Consider the following 21,962-nt stretch of genomic DNA (forward strand, 5'->3'; position numbering starts at 1 on the left):
TTTCATTGCTTCACGACCAGACTAGCCATAAAACATGTAGATTTTCTACTAAGTGCATCAGCTACCACATTCGCTTTGCCCGGGTGATAATGGATGGCACAATCATAATCCTTTAAAAGTTCTATCCATCTTCGCTGCCTCATGATAAGTCTTTCTGAGTGAAAATATATTTCAAACTCTTATGATTAGTAAAAATTTCAAATTACCGACCATACAAATAATGTCTCCAAATCTTTAGAGCAAAAACAATTGCTGCCAATTCCAAATCATGAGTTGGATAATTCAGTTCATAACCTTTTAGTTGTCTAGAAGCATAAGCAATCACTCTCCCTTCCTGCATCAAAACACATCCGAGGCCCTTTCTTGAAGCATCAGTATAAACTACAAATCCCTCACTACCACTTGGAATAGTGAGAATAGGAGCACTAGTCAATCTTCTTTTCAACTCTTGAAAACTTTGCTCAAATCATTACCACATACAAATTTCACATTCTTTTTAGTGAGTTTGGTGAGAGGTTGAGCGATTCGAGAAAATCCCTCCACAAATCTCCTGTAATAACCTGCCATGCCCATGAAGCTTCTAACTTCTATTACATTTGTTGGTACTTCCCATTCAACTACAGCTTCTATTTTCTTTGGATCAACAGATATACCCTTCCCTGAAATCACATGGCCTAAGAAAGCAACTTCATTCGACCAAAATTCACATTTGCTGAACTTTGCATACAACTTCTTTTCTCTTAGTATGGACAATACATTTCTCAAGTGTTCCTCATGCTCCTAATTACTCCTTGAATACACCAATATGTCATCAATAAATACAATTACATAGATATCCAAGAGCGGTTGAAATATCCTATTCATTAGTTCCATAAAAGTTGTAGGGGCATTTGTCAAACCAAAAGGCATCACCAAGAATTCATAGTGACCATATCGAGTTCTGAAAGCTGTTTTTGGAATATCCTCCTCCTTGATCTTCAACTGATAGTAACCTGACCTCAGGTCAATCTTAGAGAATACTTGTGCACCCTGTAGTTGATCAAACAAATCATCAATTCTGGGTATGAGATACTTGTTTTTTATGGTCACCTGATTCAACTGTCTATAATCAATATAAAGCCTCAATGTTTCATCCTTCTTCTTCACTAATAGTACCGGAGCACCCCATGGAGATACGCTGGGTCGTATGAAACCCTTATCTAATAATTCTTGTAGTTGCTTCTTTAATTCCTCTAGCTCAAGTGGTGCCATTCTGTAGGGAGGCTTAGATATTGGGGTTGTACTGGGGACCAGATCAATAGCAAATTCACCCTCTCTATCTAGAGGTAAACCAGGCAAGTCATTTGGGAATACATCAGGGAACTCTTTGACCATTGAAATTTCATCTAGGTGGGTTTCCTTATTTGAATGCTCCTTTACACACACCATATAACAAAAACAACCCTTCTCCATAAGACGATAAGCTTGAAGTGCTGATATCAAGCAAGGAGGCAAATCATGCCCAATGCCCTCAAAGTAAAATATAGGCTCATCTGGTATGCAGAAAGTAATTATTTTTTTGTAACAATCAATACTAGCATGATGAGAAGATAACCAATCCATGCCAAGTATAATATCAAAACCCTGGATCTCTAGGAGAATCAAATCAGCAAAGAGTTCATGTTCTCCAATAGAGATCAAACAAGATGGGTAAACCAAGTTTGTTGCCAAAGAATCTCCAACAGCAGTTGTTACATATAACATATAATCCAGGGGTCTAGGTAGAATATCCAAGTGACAAGCAAAGTATTGTGAAACAAAAGATAAATTGGAGCCGGGATCAAACAAAACTTTTGCATTTCTTTTAGAAACATGAAGAATACCTTCCACCACTGATTTAGAAGCTTTAGAATCTTGTTCAGTGATAGCATACACTATAGCATGGGCTGAGAGTCTAGGAGACAGTGGCTCTTTCTTCTTCCTCAAAGGGCAATCTTTTATTTGATGATCTAACTTTCCACAAGCAAAACAGGCTCCAGTCACCCGAAAACACTAACTTGTTTCATAATTTAATCCACATTTTGCAAATGATTGAGTCCTCCGCAGTGGTTTCCCTTTCTCAAATCTAGATGTCTTGATCCTCTTGTTACTAGCTTCATATTCATTTTCTCTCGTGCTTTTGCTAGTAAATTTGTCCTTTTTGTTCTTGCCTATGATTTCTTGAATTTCCTTCATGTCTCTTACAATTTTCAAAGCTCTTTCTATCGTATCTACATATGTTTGTAGCTTTAAGGCTGACATTCAACTTCTTATTACTGGCTGTAATCCCCTTTCAAACCTTTTTGCTTTTCTAGATTCATCATCAGTCATATGTGTGGCAAACCTAGAGAGCTCAGTGAATTTAGATTCATACTTTGCAACCGTCATATTTCCCTGGATAAGATTCAAGAACTCCAATTCTTTTTTATCTCTTATACAATCTGGAAAATATTTATCGTTAAACTTTTCTTTGAATGCCTTCCATGTCATTGGCTCATGTTTGACTTCAAAAATCCTCTTAATCATTCTCCACTAGTGTTCAGCCTCTCCTTCCAGCATAAAGGTAGCAAGAGAAACTTTCTGATCATCAGGGTAATTTAAGACATCAAATATTTTCTCTATCTGCATCATCCATCGTTCTGCTGCCATTGGATCAGACTCACCACTAAAGCTGGGAGGACTAAGCTTCTTGAACTATTCAATTCCTAACCCCGATTGGTTTGATATCCCGGTTTCATCATTTCTTCCATGTTGGACATGTTGTTGTTGTTGTTACATCACTTGTGTCATAGTCTCCAAAGTTTGCATGATACCACTCAATTGATCAGTAGTAGATGCAATAGGAGAACCAGATGATCTCGTCATCCTTGCTTCCTAAAACATCAAAAGAAAATTTTTTAATCAATCTCTAAATGAAAGTCAATAAACCTTCTCCTTTTTTTTTTCATCTAATATATCAAAAAAATTCTTAGTGATTCTCAAATCATGCTCTAATACCACCTCACGACTCGAGTCTGATGAGCCAACTGGCCAATAACTCCATTTTGATCCTTCAACCACAGACCAAAATGCTTAAGCGAGAGTTAATATAGTACACTCATCACGCCCTTATAAGCTAATCATACACATTGCCCACTTCCGATGTGGGACTAATGGGATGTTACAGGTGACCCCCTGGGAAGTCCTCGTGTTGCACTCCTTTTTGTGCGCCGAGTGGCCAAAAGACTTACTTAACTCTCTTTTAAGCTTTTTAATTTTTTCAGCATTATGGCCAACAATAAATATATCATTAACATATAGCAGGAGAATAATGAAATCATCATCTAAAAATTTCTTCATAAACATACAATGATCAGATATGGTTCTAGGATGGGTGATCCCTTGGGAAGTCCTAATGTTGCACTCCTTTTTGTGCCCCGAGCAAACAAAACCTCTTCTGTCGACCTCCGAGGGGATGGTTTTGGGCCTTGGAATTTGCCATGACCGCTACGCGGTCAGTCTTATGGGGCTCGGAGAGAGCTTTCCGGAATGAGGCTGTAATAGCGAGTCCGAGTTCGTTCGAAAAAGTCCTGATGGTTTCAGCGTGCGCTTGCCATGTCCGGTATGCGGTCGGCCTCGTGGGCTTCGGAGAGATCCGACAATAACGATTCCGAGATCATTCGAGAGGTTTCGAGGCGCGCAATGGGCTCCGGTCGTCGATACGCCGTCTACGACGTGCACAAAGGCGAGGGACGAAGCACAAAAAATGAGTGCGATCATACGAGCATTAAAGCATCGGATCCCATCATAACTCCGAAGTTAAGCATGCTTGGGCGAGAGTAGTACTAGGATGGGTGACCCCCTGGGAAGTCCTCGTGTTGCACTCCTTTTTGCGCCCCGAGCGACCAAAACCTCTCCCGTCGACCACCGAGGCGATGGTTTTGGGCCTCGGAATTTGCCGTGACCGATCAAGAATGTCCCGATGGTTTCAGCGCGCACTTGCCGTGTCCGGTACGCGGACAGCCTCGTGGGCATTGGAGAGATCCGATAATTGCGATTTCGAGATCGTTCGAGAGGTTTCGAGGCGCGCAATGGGCTCCGATCGTCGATACGCCATCCACAACGTGCACAAAGGCATGGGACGACGCAAACAAAACCAGTGCAATCATACCAGCACTAAAGCACCGGACCCCATTAGAACTTCGAAGTTAAGCGTGCTTGGTCGAGAGTAGTATTAGGATGGGTGACCTCCTGGGAAGTCCTTGTGTTGCACTCCTTTGTACGCCCCGAGCGACCAAAACCTCTCCCGTCGACCTCCGAGGCGATGGTTTTGGGCCTCGGAATTTACCGTGACCGCTACGCTGTCAATCTCGTGGGGCTCGGAGAAAGCTTTCCGAAATGGGGCCGCAATAGCGATTCCGAGTTCGTTCGAGAATGTCCCGATGGTTTCGGCGCGCGCTTGTCGTGTCCGGTACGCGGTAGGGCTCGTGGGCATCGGAGAGATCCGACAATAGTGATTCCGATATCGTTCGAGAGGTTTCGGGGCACGCAATAGGCTCCGGTCGTCGATACGCCGTCCGCGACGTGCACAAAGGCGAGGGATGACGCACACAAAACGAGTGCGATCATACCAGCACTAAAGCACCAGATCCCATCAGAACTCCGAAGTTAAGCGTGCTCGGGCGAGAGTAGTACAAGGATGGGTGACCCCCTGGGAAGTCCACGCTTGTCGTGTCCGATACGCGGTCGGCCTCCTGGGCATCGGAGAGATCCGACAATGGCGATTCCGAGATCGTTCGAGAGGTTTTGGGGCGCGCAATGGGCTCCGGTCGTCGATATGCCGTCCGCGACGTGCACAAAGGCGAGGGACGATGCACACAAAATGAGTGCGATCATACCAGCACTAAAGCACCGGATCCCATAAGAACTCTGAAGTTAAGCGTGCTTGGGTGAGAGTAGTACTAGAATGGGTGACCCCCTGGGAAGTTCTCATGTTGGACACCTTTTTGCGCCCCAAGCGGTCAAAACCTCTCCCGTCGATCTCTGAGACGATGGTTTTGGGCCTCGGAATTTGCCGTGACCGCTACGATGTCAGTCTCGTGGGGCTCGGAGAGAGCTTTCCAAAATGGGGTCGCAATAGCGATTCCTAGTTCGTTCGAGAATGTCCTGATGGTTTCGTCGCACGCTTGCCATGTCCAGTACGCGGTCGGCCTCGTGGGCATCGGAGAGATCCGATAATGGCGATTTCGAGATCATTCGAGAGATTTCGGGATGCACAATAGGCTCTGGTCGTCGATACGCCATCCGCGATGTGCACAAAGGCGAGGGACGACGCACACAAAATAAGTGTGATCATACCAGCACTAATACGGATCCTATTAGAACTCCGAAGTTAAGCGTGCATGGGCGAGAGTTGTACAAGGATGGGTGACCCCTTGGGAAGTCCTCGTGTTGCACTCCTTTTTACGCCCCGATCGGCCAAAACCTCTCCAGTCGACCTCCAAGGCGATGGTTTTGGGCCTCGGAATTTGCTGTGACCGCTATGCTGTCAGTCTCGTGGGGCTCGGAGAGAGTTTTCCAGAATGGGGCCGCAATAGCGATTCCGAGTTCGTTCGAGAATGTCCCAATGGTTTCGGCGCGCGCTTGCTGTGTCCGATACACGGTCAGCCTTGTGGGCATCGGAGAGATCCAAAATGGCGATTCCGAGATCGTTCGAGAGGTTTCGGGGCGCGCAATGGGCTCCGATCTTCGATACGCCATCCGCAACGTGTACAAAGGCGAGGGACGACGTACACAAAACGAGTGCAATCATACCAGCACTAAAGCACCGGATCCCATCAAAGTTAAGCGTGCTTGGATAAGAGTAGTACTAGGATGGGTGACCCCCTTGGAAGTCCTCGTGTTGCACTCCTTTTTTGCTCCCCGAGCGGCCAAAACCTCTCCCGTCGACCTCCGAGGCGATGGTTTTTGGCCTCGGAATTTGCCGTGACCGCTCGAGAATGTCCCGATGGTTTCGGCGCATGCTTGCCATGTCCGATACGTGGTCGGCCTCATGGGCATCAGAGAGATCCGACAATGGTGATTCCGAGATCGTTCGAGAGGTTTCGGGGTGCGCAATGGGCTCTGGTCGTTGATACACCGTCCGCGACATGCGTAAAGGCGAGGGACGATGCACACAAAACTAGTGCGATCATACCAGCACTAAAGCATCGGATCCCATCAGAACTCCGAAGTTAAACGTGCTTGGGCAAGAGTAGTACTAGGATTGGTGACCCCCTGGGAAGTCCTCGTGTTACACACCTTTTTGCGCCCCGAGCGGCCAAAACCTCTCCCGTCGACCTCCGAGGCGATGGTTTTGGGCCTCGGAATTTGCCGTGACCGCTATGCTGTCAGTCTCGTGGGGCTCGAAGAGAGCTTTCCGGAATGGGGCCGCAATAGCGATTCCGAGTTCGTTCGAGAATGTCCCGATGGTTTCGGCGTGCACTTGTCGTGTCCGGTACGCGGTCGTCCTCGTGGGCATCGGAGAGATCTGACAATGGCGATTCCGAGATCGTTCGAGAGGTTTCGGGGCGCGCAATGGGCTCCGGTCGTCGATACGCCGTCCGCGACGTGCACAAAGGCGAGGGATGACGCACACAAAACGAGTGCAATCATACCAGCACTAAAGCACCGGATCCCATTAGAACTCCGAAGTTAAGCGTGCTTGGGTGAGAGTACCACTGTCTAAGTGCCTGTTTGAGTCCATATAAGCTTTTTCTAAGCTTATACACCAAATTTTATTTTCCCTTGACTTTGAAACCTTTTGGTTGCTCCATGTAAATTTCTTCTTCGAAGTCACCATGAAGAAATATTGTTTTCACATCAAGTTGCTCAACTTCTAAATTCAAATGGGTAGCCAAACTAAGAACAAGAGAAAATATTTTTCAAAGTTAATACCTTTCTTCTGATTGAATCCTTTCACAATTAGTCGTAACTTGTATCTTTGTTGTGAGCTATTATTTTCAGTCTTCAATTTGTAAACCCATTTATTCTTGAGAGCTTTCTTCTCTTTAGGTAACTTTCCAAGTCATAGGTGTGGTTCTCATGTAAGGATCACATCTCTTCTTGCATGGCTTTAACCTACTCATTCTTATGCTCATGTAGAATAGCTTCTTGGTAAGTTTCTGGCTCTCCCCCGTCAGTAAGCATAACATACTCATATGGAGGATATTTGGTAGATGGTTGTCGCTCTCTAGTGGATCTTCTTAATGTAATATCAACTAGTGGTGGAAGTGCTTGTTCAATTGGTTTAGCATCATAATTGTAAGAGTATCATCACTTACATTCTCACCACAATCTTCTTGTTCATCTCCCCCATAATCATCATAAATTATAGGTGAAGGAACTGGACCCAAACTCTAAGGAATATAAATAGAGGTTTTTGGCTTCTTAACATTATCACTATCATTAAACAATTGGTCTTCAAGAAATACATCTTTACTTCTAATAATCTTCTTGTTCACTAGATCTCATAATCTGTACTCAAACTCTTCAAGACTATATCACAAGAAGATACATGCTTTTGCTTTATTATCAAGCTTGGACCTTTCATCTTTAGGAATATGAACAAATGTTTTACACCCAAAGACTCTTAAATGATTATAAGATATATCTTTTCTTTTCTATACTCTCTCTAGAACATCACCTTTCATAGGAACTGATGAAGAAAGATTTATGAGGTCAATTGTAGTTCTCATAGACTCCCCCCAAAATGACTTCGGTAACTTGGCGTGGGAAAGCATACACCTAATCCTTTCTTCAATGGTTCTATTCATCCTTTCTGCCACACCGTTCTGCTGAGAAGTTTTAGGAACTGTTTTCTCAAGCCTGATACCTTGGAACCTGCAATAATTCTCAAAAGGACCCCTGTACTCGCCACCATTATCTGATCGAACACACTTTAGCTTTCTGCCAGTTTCTCTTTCAACATTGACATAAAACTCTTTGAAAACATCGAGTACCTAGTCTTTAGATTTCAAAGCAAAAGCCTAAACTTTTCTAGAATGATCATCAATAAAAGTTACAAAATAAAGAACACCTCCAAGAGTTCTAGTTTCCATAGTACAAACATCAGTATAAACTAAATCAATAACATATGATCTTCTAGATGATTGATATGTATGAAATGCAACTCTATATGTTTTTCCAGCTAAACAATGATCACAAGATTTAAGAGATATACCTTGCAACTCTAGTAAGAACTGATTTCTAGCAAGAGTTTGAAGTCCCTTCTCGCTTATATGACTAAGTCTATTGTGCCAAAGATCTATACTTTCATCCTTCTGAATTGCATTAATCTCTCCTTTGTGTAGCTTAGCTTCCATGACATAAAAAGAGTTAAGCTTCTTTCCTCTTACCACAATTAGAGAATCTTTAGTGAGCTTCCATTTGCTTTCACCAAAATAATGTGCAAATCTCTCATCATCATGTCTGCCTATAGATATCAAGTTAAGACGAATATCTGAAACATATCTGATATCTTTGAGTATCAATTTGCTCCCAATACTGGTCCTCAAGCAAATATCTCCAATACCCACAATCTTCGATGTACCATTGTTTCCCATTTTGATATTATCAAAATCACTAGTAGTGTAAGATATGAAGAAATCACCATGAGAAATAATATAAAATGAAGCACTAGAGTCAATTACCTAGTTATTGTCTTGAGCTACAAGACTGACACAACCATCATCACAAACAATAATGATATCACCTTCAACAGCAACTGTATTGGTCTTTTTCTCTTTTTTTTCCTTTTATTTTGCTCTCGCTTCCAAAACCTACACTCTTTCTTCATGTGACCTGACCTGTTACAATGGAAATATTTGATATCTCTTCTAAACTTGGATCTTCTTCTTTAACCATGTGAATTTCTGCTATGACTTCTTCCACGTCTTTCTTATTTTTCAGTAACAAATGTACCAGAAAAAGATTCATCTTGTTCTTTCCTTCTAGCATCTTCATTTAACAAACTATCTTTAACCATATCTATATTTATAGTCCCCTCTGGCGTGGAGTTACAAATTGTCACAACATACGTTTCCCAACTTTCTGGTAAAGAGCTGAGAAGTAATAATCCTTACATCTCATCATCTATATTCATTTTTATAGTAACCAGCTTATTTGTAAGACTCTAAAATAGGCTTATGTGCTCAACAATATTACCACAATCTTTATACTTCAAATTTACAAGCCTTCTGAGGAGAGAAATTTTATTTCCCACTATCTTTTTCGCAAAGAGATTTTCTAACATTTGTTAAACAACATCAACTCTGGTTTCATCGGAAATATACTCATGCAAGTTTATATCCATCCATCTTCTAATATAGGCAATAGTTTTTCTATGTTGAACTTCTCATTCTTCATCGTCCATAGTAGAAGTTTTATCTTTAACCTTAATAGGCTTATACAAATCTTTGCAATAGAACAAATCTTCCATCATACATCTCTAAGTGGTATAATTTGATGAGTTCAATTTAATCATACCATCTAACTATTCCAATTCAATCATACAAGAAAAAACTAGCACCAAATAACCTTCTCTGATACCACTTGTTGGGAAAAACCTATTAAAGCGGAATAATTCTTTTCCCTCTTTGTATATCAAAATGGGTTCATCATCAAAATATCAACTTGATATTAAAAGCAGATATAAACCAGAATAGCATAAATAGTAGAGCAATAAATCAATCACATAGTGAGACCAAATTTTTAACGTGGAAAACCTAATATGGGAAAAATCATGGGACCGTAGTCCACCTCAAACTTCTATAATCAATAGTAATGATAACAGGTTTACAATAAGTCTTCTCTAAAATAGCAAGAGGATCACAATAGCATCAAGATCATATATCTTGGCTCAAGAATAGCATATATTCATCATATAGATGTATCTCATCAAAAGAAGAGTTCTAGGTCTTATAAAATGGGTATAGCAGGAAAGTATCTTAGAGAGAGTAAACTACAGATCAACACCATTAGGATTGTAGAATTTGCTGCAAAGATTTTCTGCATAAAATTTGGATCAAAAGTAACAAAGTTTAACCCGTGATTGTTAAACAGAAAACTCAAAATCTTAGTTTTTTTTCTCTTTATGCATCGCCACCGCTCCCTAAGCGAGCACACTGCACTCCTTCATTCACTATCTTTCTTTTTACCTTTTATTTAATGATTTGAGCTCAAAAGATCCAATTGTCCAAGCTATCGTTTGGATCCAACAAATTGTTTCAACTTAATAACTTTTTTGTTAGTGGGCCTTTAAGTTAGTCATTAATTGATATGGTCAACTTAGGTTATCTTAAAAGATTAGCTGAAGACACCATTGCAACGTCACACATCTTAATCTAACCACAATGATGGTCAGTTTAGTTCAAATCTAAGAAGAGTGTTGTTATGAGAGGTATACATAGGTTTGATTTTGTATAGAATTGGATAATGTTGTATTTATTATAGTACCCAAGTCTCATACATATTAAATTACAACTAGCATACGTATAAATAATATATAATATATTATCATCACTTAGTAATATAATTTAGGATATCTATGTTTCATTAGTGCTGAATTGACCTCCTTAGCGATATGATTAAACTTTATTCTTTTGATATGTTTTAAAAAAATTTCTTAAGGTTATGTGAGATTTAGAATTGAGTGAATACCGTCTCTATGTACCAAGATATGAAGTTTATAAGTTTAGATAGTCTCAATCCAATTTTAACACAACATAATAGGTTGGTCGTGAATTAAGAGGGTAGTTTAGTCTTCAAATGATTCTATTTTAAGCTAAAAATTGAGAATTGAGTAAAATACGTCTTTTGGTTTTTATAAAATTTTATGATAGTTTAAGATCGTTTGATCACCTAAAATAGTAAAGTAATTTTTTTTTGTAAAATTATGCGATGATTTGAGTGATATTAAATAGTTCATTAATTATAATATAAATTATTTAAAAATTTATTAATAAAATTCAGATTAATTTTTAGGTTAAGTATAGTGTATTTTATTAGAAATTTTATAAAAAAATTTCTATGAATTATTGTTATGAATTATTATAAATCAATAATTCATGAGGTAGTATTCTTAATTAACACATCTCATTACCCTATGCTCCCAATCTGATAGGTGTACTACTCTTTAACAGACTCTATTATTAAGGTATGTGATCTTTTACTAACATCTTCATTTTGAGTAAATCAAATAAGCATAAGTTTAATTCACTATAAAATAGTGGTCGTATAAGTTATTGTACTCATAATGCATTTTATAAAGTATGTTTCAAATGATATGATTGTCATTAGCTAGATATTAACTAAATATGAATGTATATATTTTATAAGCATAAAAATATATGAATTAAGATGAAAATATATTATATGCATATATATATGATGGCGTACAGTATGAGAGTGCAAAAATATATTACAATGTGCAATGCATGTATATGCTATGACGTGCTATGTGGGAGTGCTCATATATATTATGTTATATAGTATGAGAGTGTACGTATATATTATGATGTGCCATGTGAGAGTGCACGTATCTATTATGATATGGGGTATAGAAGTGCATAAATCTATTATATTTCCTAAATGTGCGTATAAGTATTTTGAATTATTTTGATATAAAATTTTACTTTTTTATTTTACATATGCTATGTTATAGTGTTATGCTTACTAAAAAAAAGTCATAGAATGAGATGTTTACCGTTAAGTATTTTCTATCGATAATTTTAAAATATTATATATATATATATATATATATATATATATATATATATATATATATATATATATATATATCACATGATACATGCTTACATAAATAAAACTATAAAGACTTATATTTACTAAGTGGTTCCTTATTATCAGTCCTATTTTATAGGTAAAGATACTAATAGTCTACCGAAGTGATTGGATTAGGAAATGAGCACATGTAAGTTTATACTAGTGTAGATATGAACAATAACCTATAGACATTTGTATGCATATAATCTTTGGACATGTTGTATAAGTATATTTTTCTTTTGGTTAGAGGTTATAATTTATATCTGTGTGTTAAAATTACTATGTATAAGAGGAACCCTATCATTTTATTTAGTAAATGAATATATTTTAATTTTTAGATTACCTATGTTTTCGTCATACTCCTATTGATATTAGTAAAAGAATTGAAAAATAACATCATACTTTAGTCAGTGAGACTAAGAGTATGATATTTACATTTATCAATTTGACTTGGATTTTACTTTAATCTTCAAACACTTGTTCCTCTGATCGAATCAATCTATTTTGAACATTAAAGATTTAATCAATCTTCATTTATTCAACAACTAAAATTTTATTTATTATTTTTTCCCCTCTATTGATGTAATATAGAAAGCTCACCTGAATGTATTTTCTTCTTCGAAAAGCAACGTTTCATCCGTGAAGAAAAAGAGGATTACATGCAACTTTATTTCTTTCTTAAATAGCAAAAATATAGTACTATTACCGTAAAAAGAAAATCGACAGAAATAAGAAGACTATTTTGAACTTATCAAAAAACTTACAACCATCTCAAATTTTGATTCTAGAATTGACTCCTCTATGTAACCGTTATTATTAAATATTTAATTTAATAATAATATAATTGTTATCATTAAGATTCATAATTCATTATCATGAATTTTTTCATTAATTATGGTTTAAATGATTTTAGTTTTTTATTCTTTAAACATGAAACCGTTATTATTAAATTAAATATTTAATATCATTAAAGTTCTTCATTATGGTCCAAACATTACAAATCTGAATTAATTCTTGAACGTTATGATTTGGTGATAATAAATGTTTTTGATGGGAGAACATCTATATATATGAGGATTTTGGTCCCTGGGCTCTATCATCTCTTTGAAGCGAAAGGCTTTCCTACACCATCTAATGCGAGAGTTCTGAGCCAAGAAGTACCAAAGTTTAAGAAGAAACCTCTGTAGAAATTCTTGACGAAAATGGCTGGAGGTACGCTATTTCGTTTCCGCATTAGTTTTATTGTGTTTCTATTATAACGATTTAGAAACACAAGTTGGCTTCAGTGATTTCTAACATTTGGTATCAGAGCCTTTTGACCTCTGCCTTGATACGAAAGAGTTTTCATTTTTTATGCCATGAAAATGATTTGATTTTGGTTTCTTCTTGGAAACTTCTTGATATATTTTATTGAAAATCATAAGGAAATATCATTTTCAATATTTTAGTTGATAAAATGATCATATTATGTATGCATATTTAGTTATGTTAAATTATGCTTATGAGCAAATTTTTTATGTTTAAAATATCTAGTGATCCATATAATCTTAATTAATTAAGAATTAGCCACAGCATCCTTAATTAATTAAAATTATATATAAAGTTAAATTTCGTATAATAATTGTTATCCCATAGGATCTTTTATTATATTTAATATAATTAATCAGGATAAAATATCAAATTATTTTCATAATTTACCCACAGGAATTATGAATTGGAATATAATTTGATAGTTTTATCATAAAGACCATATGAATCTATTTGAATTAAGAATTTAGCCCACAGGCAATTTTTATGTCATGAGATTCATATTTTTGGCATGTTTTACATTGGTAAAACATGTAATTTAGTCTATTAAGCTTCAAATTTTGACATAAGCATGTTTGATTTTATGCAGTTTCTCAAACTGTTAATTTCTCTGATATTCGATGTGATATTCCCGAACTTAATGGTGATAACTATAAGATATGGAAGGAGAGGGTTCTCCTCCATTTAGGGTGGATGGATATCGATTATGCTATCAGGAAAGACGAACCACCTATAATCACTAATACCAGCACTCCAACTGAGATCACGTTATATGAGCGATGGGAGCGATCCAAACGTGATGTTTATTAAAACTAAGATGACTACTGGCATACGTGGTTCTGTTGACCAACATGAAAATGTCCGAGACTTGCTAAAAGCTATTGATAAACAATTCATCACTTCGGATAAGGCACTAGCAAGTACCCTTATTATGAAATTTTCATCCCTTAGACTCACCAACATAAAGGGTGTGCGTGAGCACATAATGCAAATGCGAGATATTACGACTCAACTTAAGAAACTTGAGGTTAATATGTTAGAATCCTTCCTGGTGCATTATATTCTGAACACCCTTCCACCTCAATATAGCCCTTTTAAAATTTCATACAATACACATAAGGACAAATGGTCAATCAATGAATTAATGACCATGTGTGTTCAAGAAGAAGAGAGGCTAATGATGGAATTGGGTGAGAGTGCATTGGTAGTAACCACTCGAGGAAAAAACAAAACTGACAAACATCAAGCCAATCAGAAAGCTCATCAACAAGGAAAAGATAAAATACCACCTCAAGCTGATATCAAGAAAGAAATAAGGTGTTTCTTTTGTAAAAGAAAGGGACACATGAAGAAGGAATGCACGAAATTCCAACAATGGCTTGAAAATAAAGGTAAACCAACCTCATATGTATGTTATGAATCTAATATGGTCAATGTTAATATTAACACTTGGTGGATTGACTCTGGATCAACAATCCATATTGCAAACTCTTTGCAGGGTATGCAAAACCTAAAGAAGCCAGTGGGAAGTGAGCAAAACATCTTATCAGGAAATAAGATGGGCTCACATGTGGAAGCAATTGGAACATGCATTTTAACTTTAAGTAGTGGTTTTGTTTTAAAATTGGAAAGAACCTTTTATGTACCAAGTTTCTCACGAAACTTAATTTCTGTTTCCAAACTCGTACCATTTGGGTATTCCTTTAATTTTAAAGACACATCATTTCGTTTATTACATAAATATAATTGTGTTGGGAATGGTATTTTGTCTGATGGTCTTTACCGTATTTTATTATAAAATGATAATACTCAAAGTTCAATGCATGTTCACGCTGGCATTAAGAGGTGTAATATTAATGAGGACTCCTCTATATTATGGCATCGGAGATTAGAACATATCTCCATAAAGAGAATTAAAAGATTAGTTAAAGATGGGGTACTTAGTACTCTTGATTTTACTAATTTTAAGACTTGTGTGGACTGTATTAAGGGAAAGCAGGCCAATAAGTCCAAAAAGGGTGCTAATAGGAGGAGTTCAGACTTATTAGAGATAATTCATACTGATATATGTTGTCCAGACATGGACATACATGGTCAGAAATATTTCATCTCCTTTATAGATGATTACTCACGATATATGTATATATATTTGCTTCATAACAAAAATGAAGCATTGGATGCCTTCAAAGTCTTTAAGGTTGAAGTTGAGAACCAATGTGGTAAGCAAATTAAAATTGTGAGATCAGATAGGGGTGGAGAATATTATGGTAGATATACTGAAAATGGACAAGCACCTGGTCCTTTTGCTAAGTTTCTTCAAGAACATGGAATTATTGCCCAATACACTATGCCTAGTTCTCCAGACCAGAATGGTTTTGCAGAAAGAAGAAATCGAACCTTATTAGACATGGTGCGGAGTATGCTTAGCAACTCCAGTCTTCCTAAGTTCTTGTGGACTGAAGCACTAAAGACGGCAGTGTATATATTAAATCGAGTTCCAACTAAGGCTGTCCAAAAAACACCATTTGAACTATGGAAAGGTTGGAAACCGAGTTTGTGACATATGCGCATTTGGGGATGTCCGTCTGAAGTCAGGATATATAATCCACAAGAGAAGAAACTAGACCCGAGGACTGTTAGTGGGTATTTCATTGGATATGCCGAAAAGTCCAAAGGTTACAGGTTCTATTGTCCATCTCACACAACTAGGATTGTGGAATCAAGAAACGCTAAATTTCTTGAGGATGATGTGATTAGTGAGAGCGATCATATCAAGAACATAGTTTCCGCACATGATCATATAGAATCTCAACCTTCCACATCAAATAATAGATTGGTTATAGTTCATAGAACCCCTCAAGTACAAACTAGTGCTGAACAACCAATCATTGAAATTCCACAAGTTGTTGATAGTATTCTAATAGATCAAGCAGTTCAGGAATTACAACAAGCTCCTGAACAACTAGTTGAACCACAAGTTCCTCAAGGAACCATTAGTACAACATTAAGAAGATCTACTAGAAATAAAAGATCAGCAATTCCTAGTGATTATGTTGTATATCTACAAGAATCTGATTATAATATTGGAGCCAAAAATGATCCTGAAACATTTTCACAAGCCATGAGTTGCAAAGAATCAAATTTATGGTATGATGCCATGAAAGAAGAGATGAATTCCATGATGAGCAATGAAGTCTGGGATCTTGTAGAGTTGCCTAATGAAGCAAAGGCCATTGGTTGCAAATGGGTCTTTAAAACTAAGAAAGATTCGTTAGGCAACATTGAGAGATACAAGGCAAGACTTATTGCAAAGGGATTTACTCAAAAAGAGGGAATCGATTATACGGAGACGTTTTCTCCTGTATCTAAGAAAGATTCTCTACGTATAATTTTGGCATTAGTTGCTCATTTTGACCTTGAATTGCAACAAATGGATGTGAAAACGGTATTTCTTAATGGAGATCTAGAGGAAGAGGTTTATATGAAACAACCTGAAGGTTTCTCCTCTAGTATTGGTGAGCACTTGGTTTGCAAGCTTAGGAAATCTATATACGGCTTAAAATAAGCCTCCCGCCAATGGTATTTTAAATTTCATGAAGTGATTTCTTCATTCGGATTTGTTGAAAATCCCATGGATCAATGCATATACCAGAAGGTTAGTGGGAGTAAAATATGTTTCCTTGTTTTATACGTAGATGATATTTTGCTTGCAACCAATGATAAGGGTTTGCTGCATGAGGTGAAACAATTCCTTTCTAAAAATTTTGACATAAAGGATATGGGTGAAGCATCTTATGTCATTGGCATTAAGATCTATAGAGATAGACCTCGAGGCATTTTAGGTCTATCACAAGAAACCTATATTGATAAACTTTTAGAAAGATTTCGCATGAAGGATTGTTCACCAAGTGTTGCTCCCATTGTGAAAGGTGATAGGTTCAATTTGAACCAATGCCCAAGGAATAACTTTGAAAGGGAATCAATGAAAAACATCCCATATGCTTCTGTCGTAGGAAGCCTTATGTATGCTCAGGTCTGTACTAGACCTGATATTGCATTTATTGTGGGGATGCTAGGTCGATATCAGAGTAATCCAGGTATGGACTACTGGAGAGCTGCAAAGAAAGTGATGAGGTATCTACAAGGAACCAAAGATTACATGCTTATGTATAGACATACAGACAATCTAGATGTGATTGGTTACTCAGATTCAGACTTCGCCGGTTGTGTTGATTCTCGTAAATCAACATCATGATATATTTTTATGATGGCCGGTGGAGCTATTTCTTGGAGAAGCGCTAAGCAGACCTTGACTGCTACTTCTACCATAGAAGCTGAGTTTGTCTCATGTTTTGAGGCTACTTCACATGGTGTATGGATTAAGAGTTTCATTTCTGGGCTTAGAATCATGGATTCTATTTCTAAGCCATTAAGAATTTTCTGTGACAATTCAACTGCTGTCTTTATGGCTAAAAACAATAAAAGTGAAAGTCGAAGTAAACATATCGACATTAAGTATCTTGCCATAAGAGAACGTGTAAAGGAAAAGAAAGTGGTCATTGAGCATATTAGCACTGAATTAATGATTGCTGATCCTTTGACTAAAGGCATGCCACCTCTGAAATTCAAGGATCATGTAGAGAAAATGGGACTTGGTTCCACTTTGTAATGATATTGAAACTCTTATATATTATGTAATTTTCTCATTCATGTGCACATTATTTTGAGAAAATATATTGTTACTGGACCAAGAATAAACATAAGGTTTATTCATTAAGTAATATTACCATATTAAGATTAAGAAACTAAATACATCGTGATACATGGATGATAATACTCGTTCTTAGAGGACTTATCGCTATGATTCGTGTATTTATTTCTTAAGAAAGTTGTTCAAGAAAAATTAATTCAAATTATTAAAATAAACATATGGACCAAGTGGGAGAATGTAACCATTATTATTAAATATTTAATTTAATAATAATATAACTGTTATAATTAAGATTCATAATTCATTATCATGAATTTCTTCATTAATTATGGTTTAAATGATTTCAGTTTTTTATTCTTTAAACATGAAACCGTTATTATTAAATTAAATATTTAATATCATTAAAATTCTTCATTATGGTCCAAACGTTACAAATTTGAATTAATTCTTGAACGTTATGATTTGGTGATAATAAATATTCTTGATGAGAGAACATCTATATATATGAGGATTTTGGTCACTGGGCTCTATCATCTCTTTGAAGCGAAAGGCTTTCCTACACCATATAAGGCGAGAGTTCTGAGCCGAGAAGTACCAAAGTTCAAGAATAAACCTCTGCAGAAATTCTTGACGACGATGACTGGAGTTATGCTATTTCATTTCCGCATTAGTTTTATTGTGTTTCTATTATAACGATTTAGAAACACAAGTTGGCTTCAGTAATTTCTAACACTCTAAACATTGATACTCTAAATCCAATTGATTTACACATCTTACAGATACTATGCTTATTTATAGACACATCTTAAACTAGGATAAAATAATCTTATCATATCATATTCATACTTATTTCGTCACTAAAGTTTACATTAGAATTTTTAGTGATGGAACACTTTATCACTAATCCTTAATATTGCTCCAAAAGATAATTATAATCTTCATAGCATGCACACTTAACCTTGGGCGAGGAAAGAGGTTGATGTTTACCCTTGCGAATGCCGATAAATGGCAACATCAATCATGTCCTAGCTGTCTAACGAGGGTGAAGCCGGTGGTGACATGCAACCTAAAACGCGTGACATTATTAGGACGAGAAGTGGGGGGGACAATATACATATCACAGCTTAAAACATTGGACGATAGATAAATAATATATATATCATTTAAAGAAGAAGAAACATTGAAGTTAGGATATACAGCTTTACAAGCAATCCCTGCAGCTTACGTAATGGGTCTTTGATTAGGCGAAGAAGCCCAAGGCATGCAGCATGCATTGCAAGTCCTCCTCGAAACAATTGCTGTTTCCATCCATCAAAGTGGTGACGACTTCAGACTTGTCTATAAATAATTGTTGCAATGAAGACACAAGAATCGCAAACAATCGAAGAAGACACAAGACTTGATTAGTACAAAGGACTATTTGGTTGTGGTAATTCGTGATATATAAAAAAGAAAAATATAATTTAATACATTTAATTTATCAGTTACTTGAAGAATAATAAATTTAAATTAAAAATTAAAATTTTCTATTATGTCTAATGAATTACAATTCAGAGCCAACTCAGGTTGTTTGCTTTAGATCAAAACTCATCTTAAACTTCACTGTCATGGAATAGTCGAATTGGGCAAAGAGTCATACAAGAAGAGTAGTCAAGGATGTTCTTAATTCAATATAAAAATAGAGAGATATTTGAAGGTTTTATTTAGAGGATTGAGAATTATCTTGAGGTTTCTTGGTAGAGTAGCATAGCTACTCTTCTTCTATGGTGGCTTGTGGTGTCCGATGAGAATAAATGACATTAATTGTGGGGAATAGGTTATGCTAAAACATCATATTTTATTTGGTCATAAATAATAGTCAATCAGACATCATAATTAAATAAATATTAATATAATGAAATATTCAGTTAATACAAATCGTCCAAATTGGTGTCGGTGAACATCTTCCTCCCTTACCACGAGTAAATTCTGATGATCTTTATTTGATTTTAATGTAAAAAAATATATATTAATCATTAGTTTGGTTATTATTAATGCCAAGTTTGATTGTTAGCTCGATATTGCCAAATGCGATTCCGGTACTCGAAATCAAAGGTAGATTGTTGTAACATTTATGTCAAGGGTGTAAAAATGGATATAAATTATGAAATAGGAGAGAAATTAAGCTTTGGACAGTACAAGGGGTCTGTCTCTATAATGCTATGGTTACCTCAACCATAACACGGGCCTTGTATTATGCGGCAGTGATTCTGTCCTTCACTTGGCAACGTTGTACAGTGCGGTCTTTAAGATTCGCACCTATGAAGAAGACCTTCTTGACCTACCTACTAAGCTTCTTTGGTGACTCTAATCTTTACCATCCGGTGACGCGAAGATCACAAGTAATATGGCGTCATCACATTGTACATCACACGCACGAGAGAGAGAGAGAGAGAGAGCGGTGTTCTTTTCCTTCGACTCTTATTAAAAGGGCGAGCGGTGAGGGAGAAGAGCGAAGCCGTGCGGTCTCCCGCTCCATGGACGACTCTTCCAAACGCAGGCGACGCGGCGACGAGGACTACCGCCGCCCGTCCAACCCGCGCGCTGCGACGGGGGGCGATTCCCATGTGACCGACGACGAGGTCGAGGAGTTCTTCGCCATCCTCCGCCGGATGCGCGACGCCCGACCGGGCCCCAAGTGGAGCCCGGCGTTCGCGTGGGAGGACTTTTTCGGTGCCGACGCGACCAAGAAAGGCGGAGCCACTGCTGACGCTTGCGCGTCGGATGCGGCCGCGGCCGGGGAGAAGAGGGAGCAGAAGGACGCGGCGCCGCGGCGATGCCTCGACCTCAACGCGAACCCGGAGCCGGAGGGAGTCGGTCGTCGGACCGCTACGGTGAGGTTACTCCCCGCTTACCCCTTCCTTCCTTAGTCCTAAGCGGCAACTGATCGCTTGGACTTGATCGCCGGTAATCAAAACTGCATGACACCGACTCTTTTTATTATTTTTGATGTGTCCTCTCTCTTTAATTGACATGACGTGTTGCGCATTTCATGTGAACGAATTTAATATGCTGTTTCTCTTATCAATAAAACATTTTAATATTTTATTAGTTACGAAAAATTAATTTAGTCTTATAATACGATTATGATGTTAGTGAAAGAACAGGCAATTTATGATTATCACCAAATTGCGACGGGTGACGTTTGACTTGTGGAAGGAATATACAGGAAAAAAAAAGAAGGTCTTGCCGTATATATTATCTTTATTTATTATTATAATTATTTTGATTAGTTTGTTTTGTCTTATAAAAAAATTAAAAAAAATATATATTCTTTATAAAAAAATATATATGAAGTCAAAAATTATGTTTTGATATATAAAATACGCACGCTAATACCAATTTTAATCCAAAAAATTAAATTAACTAAAATTTTGAATTATACTGACTTCTTAGCAATGAGATGTAATTCATTCAATCTATCTTTGTTCATCTTAAATTGAAAGGACTGTAAAAAATGAGGTAATTGTCCCGAATCAATAAAGGCCCCCAATCGAGAGTCAAAGAAGTTATTGTAAAGAGAAGAATTCATTAGAATAGGAAGGAGGAAAAAGGATGAACGTGCAGCGGTAGTGATTCATAGTGATAGTGGTCAGATCCACCACCCATGGCATGTTTTAGTGCATGACATGTATGTACCAAATCACACATAATCTTCTTTTGTGAGGACTTTGAACGATACATTTACTGATAGGGTCATATGTTTTGAAAAATTCGAATGAACCAATTAACTTAATTGATTTTTGGATAATCCATATGAATCGAGTTAATCTAATTTTGTAATATAATAACAGATTATTTAAATAATTTTAATTAATAATTTTTTTTGTGTTTATAAAAAAGATACTTGAGTTAATTACTAAATTAAAATTAATATGAGAAGTAAATTAGGATTAATAACCATGACTTGGATTTGTTTAAAAGGAAATATTTCGCGACGGATTTGGGATATATTAATTATCTTGACCCGTTTGCGTCGTGAAGGTACGCGCGCTCACATGGGGCGGTGGCTGCATCCCCATAGATATTAATTGGCCGTTCCTATGCCCCGTACCGAACAGAGGCTCCCACACACCCACGACAT

General features: G+C 37.1%; 5 non-coding genes and 2 pseudogenes across 5 annotated transcripts; all 7 read left to right on the forward strand.

The window, feature by feature from the left end:
- The first annotated feature begins 3,765 nt into the window (after positions 1-3,765).
- LOC135590476 (5S ribosomal RNA) lies at positions 3,766-3,884 on the forward strand. Its single transcript, XR_010477883.1, has one exon. It is a non-coding gene; the product is annotated as a 5S ribosomal RNA (ribosomal RNA).
- Positions 3,885-4,154: 270 nt separating this feature from the next.
- Positions 4,155-4,273, forward strand: LOC135590832 (5S ribosomal RNA). Its single transcript, XR_010478238.1, has one exon. It is a non-coding gene; the product is annotated as a 5S ribosomal RNA (ribosomal RNA).
- A 341-nt stretch (positions 4,274-4,614) lies between these two features.
- LOC135590981 (5S ribosomal RNA) lies at positions 4,615-4,735 on the forward strand. Its single transcript, XR_010478384.1, has one exon. It is a non-coding gene; the product is annotated as a 5S ribosomal RNA (ribosomal RNA).
- A 146-nt stretch (positions 4,736-4,881) lies between these two features.
- On the forward strand, positions 4,882-5,000 carry LOC135590518 (5S ribosomal RNA). Its single transcript, XR_010477925.1, has one exon. It is a non-coding gene; the product is annotated as a 5S ribosomal RNA (ribosomal RNA).
- Positions 5,001-5,341: 341 nt separating this feature from the next.
- On the forward strand, positions 5,342-5,457 carry LOC135591700 (5S ribosomal RNA; annotated as a pseudogene).
- Positions 5,458-5,797: 340 nt separating this feature from the next.
- Positions 5,798-5,908, forward strand: LOC135591783 (5S ribosomal RNA; annotated as a pseudogene).
- A 271-nt stretch (positions 5,909-6,179) lies between these two features.
- On the forward strand, positions 6,180-6,298 carry LOC135590944 (5S ribosomal RNA). Its single transcript, XR_010478348.1, has one exon. It is a non-coding gene; the product is annotated as a 5S ribosomal RNA (ribosomal RNA).
- Positions 6,299-21,962: the final 15,664 nt, after the last annotated feature.

The sequence above is a fragment of the Musa acuminata genome, chromosome BXJ1-8 (assembly GCF_036884655.1).
Source record: "Musa acuminata AAA Group cultivar baxijiao chromosome BXJ1-8, Cavendish_Baxijiao_AAA, whole genome shotgun sequence".
Taxonomy (NCBI): domain Eukaryota; kingdom Viridiplantae; phylum Streptophyta; class Magnoliopsida; order Zingiberales; family Musaceae; genus Musa; species Musa acuminata.